This window comes from Patiria miniata, unplaced genomic scaffold (assembly GCF_015706575.1).
Source record: "Patiria miniata isolate m_02_andy unplaced genomic scaffold, ASM1570657v1 HiC_scaffold_3, whole genome shotgun sequence".
NCBI classification, from domain to species: domain Eukaryota; kingdom Metazoa; phylum Echinodermata; class Asteroidea; order Valvatida; family Asterinidae; genus Patiria; species Patiria miniata.
The window spans coordinates 20825049-20832802 of NW_024037069.1; the positions used below are offsets into that span (position 1 = coordinate 20825049).

At 42.0% G+C, this 7754-nt stretch overlaps 1 long non-coding RNA gene across 1 annotated transcript; it reads left to right on the plus strand.

Annotated features, from left to right (window-relative positions):
• Positions 1–4156: 4156 nt before the first annotated feature.
• On the plus strand, positions 4157–7365 carry LOC119736928. The gene is made up of 3 exons (XR_005272321.1): positions 4157–4370; positions 5213–5773; positions 6706–7365. It is a non-coding gene; the product is annotated as an uncharacterized LOC119736928 (long non-coding RNA).
• Positions 7366–7754: the final 389 nt, after the last annotated feature.

Sequence of the window (7754 nt, forward strand, 5' to 3'; positions counted from 1 at the left end):
TTTCATCAACCCGCTAACTCTCATAGCAAAGCATACAATGTAAACAAAGCTTGACGTCATTATGTCTTAGGTGCTTTTGATGACACGCAGACACCGAGTTTCAATAGCGTGTACATGTGTCTTCCTTTCCATGCAACAGGCCTACACCGCCTCAGATAGGTTATTTCGCGCTTGTATCGCAATATTGGAACAAAGCAGAGAAGTTGAACAGGCGAAGGCTTCCCATTCACATTGCAATAAGTATTCGTTTTGAACAAAAACAAGTTACGCAACGGAGGGCTCTACGAACAATGCGCTGCAGCCGTCGTGAAACAAAAACCGTATCTTGAAAGCAACTCTTCCACGGTGAAACCAATGATTTGATCCTCTGATCCCCCGATCCGCCATGGCGTATGTATGTCCCTATTCACCTGTGGCATATTGACAGAGCCAATGTTTTAACCAATTTTTTTCTCAGTAAGTGAAATTCCAGCAAGTTCAAAATGCATTCATTAAACTTTAAACATCTTGAGTTTATCAACTCGCTATATGCGATCGAAATCATTGATTGCTGCTGCGATAAACGGGGGAAATTTTGTTTCAGCAAATGAAAATGTCATCATAATTATCCTCGTGTTCATTTTTAAAAGTCATAATCGTAAGCTTGCGGAAGATATGAACCCATACCCATCACATCCCTGCCCAGTTTGTCCGTTAATTGATAAGGGTCTTGGAAAAAGTGTACTTGCTGAGGCGTTTCTGTTCTAGTTTCAATACCGTATCTCGCCTCCAATACTACAGACCCGAATACCGTCCAAATACAGGTAAAGCGGTGTGTACCCTATTCGCTCTTTGTATCGCGATATTGGAACAAAAGCGGAGAAGTTGAACTGGCGACTTCGCGTTCACAAAAAAGTTACGTAACGGCGGGAGAGCGAATTGTGCATAGTGCGCTGAACTCCAAAAGTAAAAAAAGGTACGAAGTTCCGCGGTGAGCAATTGTGCATATATTTGTAGTTTGATCCTTCAGAAAAACCAGACAACAAGTGGATACATTTTAAGAAAAAAAGGAGAAACACATTGTCCAACTGAAACACGTCCAAAGATGTGTCTTATATGACGCTTTTTAGCTGCTCCAACTTGCAATGTGTGTTTTAAAACACCCTTAAAATAAAAGGGAGCGTAAATAACAAGATAATAATTGCTTTAATCTTGTGCTGTAATATCATCCGATTCATATAATATCCTACATCCGATTCTACACTAGCTGGCTCTCATGGCAAAGCATACATGTAAACAAAGCGTGACGTCATTTTTGTCTTGAGTCTTTTGGGCGACATGTAGCAGACACTGAGTTTCAATACCGTATACAGTATCGTTCTTTCCATGCAACAGGCCCACACCGCCTAAGCGGTATGCCCCATTTGCTCTGGTATCGCAATACTGGAACAAAAGCGGGGAAGTTGAACAGGCGAAGGCTTCCTATTCACATTGCAATTACGTATTATATAAGCCTACGTTTTGAACAAAAAAGTTACGCAACGGGGAGGAGGACTCATGCGAACAGTGCGATGCACCCGTCTTGAAACAAAGACCGCATCTTGAAAGCAACTCTACGCTCCTCTGCAAAGAAACTGGTGAACAATCGCCCTCGGAAACAAAGCTCAAGAGTCGCTCGTGCGAGACCGAAACCTCTCCCTACGGAAACTGTTTTTAGGAATAGACGACACATCTTTACCACATAACATGTTCCAACATGCTCGTACCAGTCAGCTACCGTCCCTACTATACGGGCACTCCAAAGACACGCCGCTTTCGAAATGCCTTCGGCAAGACTCACTTTTGCGATTCGTGCATGATATAAAACAAATCAGTGAAAGTCGAACCTGTCTTAAAACATGTTACATGTAGCTTAAAGTTCTACAGCAGAATGACATAAAGAAGAGCCATGGTCAAAGTGAAAGTAAAGAAAGGAGATTACCTGTTGAGACGTTTCGTTAGAAGTCAGTTCAGTCCATTGATTTCCAGTGTTCACAAATCAGTCTGTTACTGTGCTATTATGTACAACAGAGAAATAAAAATGATGAATCCATAAGGAAACAGTTTTAGGCATGCGCCTATTCAGAGACAAATTGATAAGGCAAAATGCTATATTCAGCGAAAAAGTTTTACATACAAAGATAAACAAAGGTACATACTAATAATTGTATAAGCCAACATAGGAAAGTAAGGAACAAAAAAGCTATAGTTTCATATTTCAAAGTAAACATTAAGCAAAATATGTAGAACTTCTCCAGGAATCAGAGCAGAATATTACACCTTGGTTTCCTCGTAGTTAACAGGCTTTGAAACAAATGAAGTAGTAAATGGCGGATAGAAATGAAAAATTTGCCGAGTATAGAGTGATAATATCGAAATTCCAAGACACTATGGGTTAAAGAGTATAACTCAGTAATAGACTGAAACAATGCCGAAAAACTTCAACACTGCGAATGTACCGTATACGAATTCATAATTTCAGCAGAAGTGTAATAAAATAGGTTCGTTTAAAAGTCATTTACATGTATATATATAGTTTGTTTACGACGGGAGTTCAGAAGTTTACATGCGCGAATGAAGGCAAAAGCGCAGATTGAGCTGACAATCCTCGAAGTGTTTCAAATAACATATTACGACTCAGTAATTTCAAGATAACTAAGTGGCCCAGTGGTTAGGGTCGTTGTCCGCAGATTCCGGGGTCCGGGGTTCGAGTCCCGCTGGTGCAATTTTGGTTTTCAATACACGCACTCAGTCTTTTACTATAAGAGTCTTAATTTCCCGTCGTCATATACCAACCGACCTTAGCTCAATCAGTTAAGTCACCGGCTGGGACTGTCTGCGAAGTCCAGGTTATGCATCTACTCATAGGTACGGGGCTCTTTTGCTGTCTCGGCAGCAAGGCATAGGGTGTCGCCTCGTTTCCTCCCTTAACGGTGCTTGGCCCTCCGGGGTTACATGGATGGATAGGGAAGGAGGTGTGGTGGGCCGGGGAATCCGAGACCCAGGAAGAGCCCTATATGGGAGTCGGTAACCAATCGCGACCCCTGAATGCTTGGTCAACACCACATAACTTTTTGTGTTTTTCTTTAGCCCCTTATTTTTTTTTCCTTCTCGAGACTTTATAAGGTAACAGTAAAAACGAAAAGGTTTTCTTTAATTTTATTTTGTAATAATATGTAACTTAATAACAGAATACCAACAGTTCACACAGAAATAAATTCAAACATACGCAGTGATCATCTCTGCCTGCACGGGTCCCTATTTGCTACTTGGTGGTGCATTGGAAGCAAATATTGATAAAATGGCTTGCCCAAGGACAAACACCTAAATAGCAAGGCTGCTTGTCAGGACCTCACTAGGACTCAACTGCATCCAATTCACTCCACTTGGAGTCTTGCTGGTTGCCTTTTGCCAAACCTCTGCTGCACTCCCGAGCAAGATTAAGGTCCATTGACGGAACGTGAAGGCCGGTAAAAAAAATCTTGACAAAAATAGGCTAAAGACTTTTCTGCAACTTTCTTTCTGCGCCTGTAGTAAAGTCGGTAAATCATCCCAGAGGAAACAGCAGGCTTAGAGAGAAGACATTGTAGTGCAACTTAGCGGGGAAAAATGCAAACTTAGGCGAATTAGGAGAAGGGTTGCCTAAAGTGGGGGGACTTAATCCCAAAATCTACCCGTGACATTTTCATGTAGAAATAATTATCTTAAACAACCATAATATCTTATTTTGGGGGATTTCTTTGAACTAGTGTTGCCACTGCTTGAATTTTTTTTCAATATCTTGAGAATTTGAGACCCATCTTGAAAACTTGAAAACAAATTGAAAAAGCCAAGAATCTTGACAATTCACCACATGTGCTCACATTTTAAATTTTCTTTCTCCGTTTGCCGTATTAGATTATCGGCTAGATCTGACAGATTTTTTGGATAAAAGGAACCCAGCAGAAAATCTAGCAGAATGAAAATCATAGCAGCTTCCTTGTTCTACAGAATTCTGTAAAATCGGTGATCCGACCGGAATAATATAGCAGATTTCTTTTTATTAAGGTTTACATTAGGCATAGACTTGAAAAATCTGGAAAAATTTCGGATGCTGATCTTGAAAAAAATTGGTAACTAGTGGTCACACTGCTTTGAACTTGTGCAAAAGCGCCTTCACCACCAGAGCAGTCTCGCACAACAGCGCCCTCTTGTAACTGAATGTTTATAATCGTCCAATCCTTATGAAAATATGTTGTTTCAAGTTAATTCTTGGTCTGTGAAATCATTGTTTGTGACTCCTAATCATCAGTTGCCCGAATCATCCAATCAACAGGTTAGTTATAAATTCCTCTGTGCCTGAATTACAGAAAGTGAGTACAATTTTGGATGCTGTAGATATGATATTTGGGGGGATTTGACTTCACTTGTTTGATGTTTACTTTTTGGGGTTGCAATCTAATTCTATCTCCATGGCTGTACTACTACTAACCATAAACACATATTGGAATTAGATACGCTTGCTACACATGTTTTATGGGTCACTTCTACGGGGAATATTTAGGGGGAAAATGTTGCAACCTGACGCCACTTTTTTCTTCATATATCATCTCAATAAAGGTCATTCATTGCAAAAATGATGACAAGACATGCATCTGGCACTGAGAAATATTTCCAATTTTGTTAGGAAATACTATTTTCTTGACTCTCCATAGATTTTGTACACAATCGCGGAAATGGCGTCAGGTTGCAACATTTTTTCCACCCTTTCCTCCCTGTGTTCATGTTATGTTAGTCATGATGAAGTAAACCATGTTTGTTATCGGAAAATGTACATGTTAATATTTTTTTAGTCAACTAGGTCCCAAACCAACTTGTTACGAGTATGGAGCTATAAAAAGCTCAATTTTAGATTCATAGCCGAGTCAACTCGGTCCCAGGTAACTCAGTCTCAGCTTTCAGCTCGGTCCCATGTCAACTCGGTCCCAAGCTTTGAAAGCAAGTTGGCCCGGTTCCGTAAGTTAACGCGGCCTCAGGTAAACTGTGAAGTCTACCGGAAGAAGTATTCTAGCAAGGTACTAGCACCTACCTCCATGGTACTAGGGGCCAAAATCAAATTAAAATTGCACCACGTATGGGTCATGCCTCAAAACTACAAGAAACCTTGAAATTTTCTGACCTTTGTTTGTGTATATTAATTTGTTTTTCCCCATAGGAACCGAGTTGACTTTGGACCGAGTCGACTTTGGACCGAGTTGAGCTGGGACCGAGTTGAGCTGGGACCGAGTTGAGCTGGGACCGAGTTGAGCTGGGACCGAGTTGAGCTGTGACCGAGTTGACCTGGGACCAAGTTGACCTGGGACTGAGATGACCTGGGACAAAGTTGAGCTAGGACGGAGTTGAGCTGGGACCGAGTTGAGCTGGGACCGAGTTGAGCTGTGACCGAGTTGACCTGGGACCAAGTTGACCTGGGACTGAGATGACCTGGGACAAAGTTGAGCTAGGACGGAGTTGAGCTGGGACCGAGTTGAGCTGGGACCGAGTTGAGCTGGGACCGAGTTGACCTAGGACCGAGTTGAGCTGATACCGAGTAAACCTGGGGCCGAGATGACCTGGGACCGAGTTGAGCTGGGACAAAGTTGACCTGGGACCGAGTTGACCTGGGTCGGAGATGACATGGGACCGAGTTGAGCTGGGACCAAGTTGACCTGGGACCGAGTTGAGCTGGGACCAAATTGGTTTGGGACCAAGCTAGTATAGCCTCTATTGTAAACAGGTAATTGCACACTACATGTACCTACTTTGTACAAGTGCATACTACAGGAACTTAAAAATGTCAGTCTATGTACCATTTTGAATAGAAAGTTAGAATGGCGTAGCGAGGTAGAGGGTGGGGGCGGATGGTAAGGAGTGAATTTCCCCCCCCCCCCCCCCATTTTTTTTTTTTTTCCACCAACACCCATTTTAAGCCAGTGCCCTTTTTTAGACAGTCCGGCAAATGTTGGCAATTGTATCGCCATGAAAAGTGCCTCCTATTGTCCGATAGTGCCCATGATGGTCCGATAGTGCCATGAAAAGTGCCTCCTATTGTCCGATAGTGCCCATGATGGTCAGATAGTGCCATGAAAAGTGCCTCCTATTGTCCGATAGTGCCCATGATGGTCCAGTTTGAACAGCACTCCCATAGAAAGATGATGGCTAGCCAGCCCAACACCCCCCCCCTTCCCCTTTAATTTTACGGAGGCCCTTCAGCACAGATGGGCGAGTGCATTTTTTCACGTCTACCCACCCCCCCCCCCCCCCCCCCCCGCCTTAAATATAAATGATCTTGTTACACCACTGATGTAGCCTTCTTACAATTTCTCCACACCCCCTCCGCCAATAAAACAAATGATCAAGAGCCATTGCAGCTACTGATTGATCAGTATCATTTCGCTTGTAACAAAAATCTGTGTCCCTTTTTATGAGAGTATTATGGATGAAAAATCTTTGAATTAAGGCAGGTTTAGTTTAATACATGTGGTTTGTAGGATTAGTTTTTTAAAGAGCAAAGATTGGATTTATCATTTTTTTGATGCAAGAAGGCAAAGATTAACATCCAAACTGAGCAAAAACATGATCATTTTATGTTGTCATTTTAGTAGCAAGTATCATTGCACTCAGTTTGGAATAATTAATCAATCATTCCATTTGTATCTGTTGTAACAGGAATCAAGAGTCCTAAACCAGGCACCACAGCAGTCATCTTGGCTGGAAGTTGGATGAGGCTATGGAGAAGACAATTGGAGAAGAGGCTTGTTGTATGACACAAGTAATGGTGAAGCCATCATCGGTCTCCAGCAGCTCATTCTCAGGTCCTAGGAAATAACTCGTAGCCGTTGCCAAGATTCTATTGATGTTTGCAGCGACCATGAGATCTTCATTGATGGTTTAAGAAAAACACCACAATATTACTTGCATGGTTGTCACACTCCTTGAATTTTGGTATTTTTGGCAAATTAAGAAATAAAATAGCAGAGGGAATGAAAATTGGGTACTATTAACAGCAAATAAGGCTGACATCGAAAAGGCAAGTTAACAGGCATATCTGAAGGCAGACAACATATGTCCCACTTTTAGAGGGGGTGGGGGGTTTCCCCAGATTTTTGTTTTACAAAAGAAAAAGAAAACAGAAAGGAGGAAAAATAAAGTAAAAGGTCAGTAGCCATTACGAAAATGTAAAGTGGACGTCAAATTCCCAGGATAATTGACAAACTTATATTTTTGTTTTATTTGTTCCACATATGGAACTTCTCTCAAAATGTATTTAATGAATAAAATGTATTAATTGAATAAAATACCTTGAACTTAAAAGTGGAGAAAACCAGATGAGTTTGGTATGGAGTATTTTATTGGTACTGACTGATGTTATGAGCTGGCAAGTATTGACTACTCAAACATCTTTCACACTACATGCAATTAACTGAGAATGTTTACGTGGGATGGGCATCAAACATGGGCGTCGCGAGGGCGGGGCAAGGGGGGTGCTTCCCCCTTCCCCCCCCCCCCCTCCCCCTCTGGGAAGAGAGGAGAAAAAGACGCGCAAAGTCATATTGTTAATTTAATGGGGTGGAGGTAAATGTCCTGCCCACCCTCGAAAAATGATACATTGAGAATATGCTGGAAAACTAAACAGGGATTTCGGGGGGGGGGTGTGCTTTGCTCCCTCTAGAAAAAAATCCTGGCGACGCCCCATGGCAACAAGTGCCTCCCCTTGC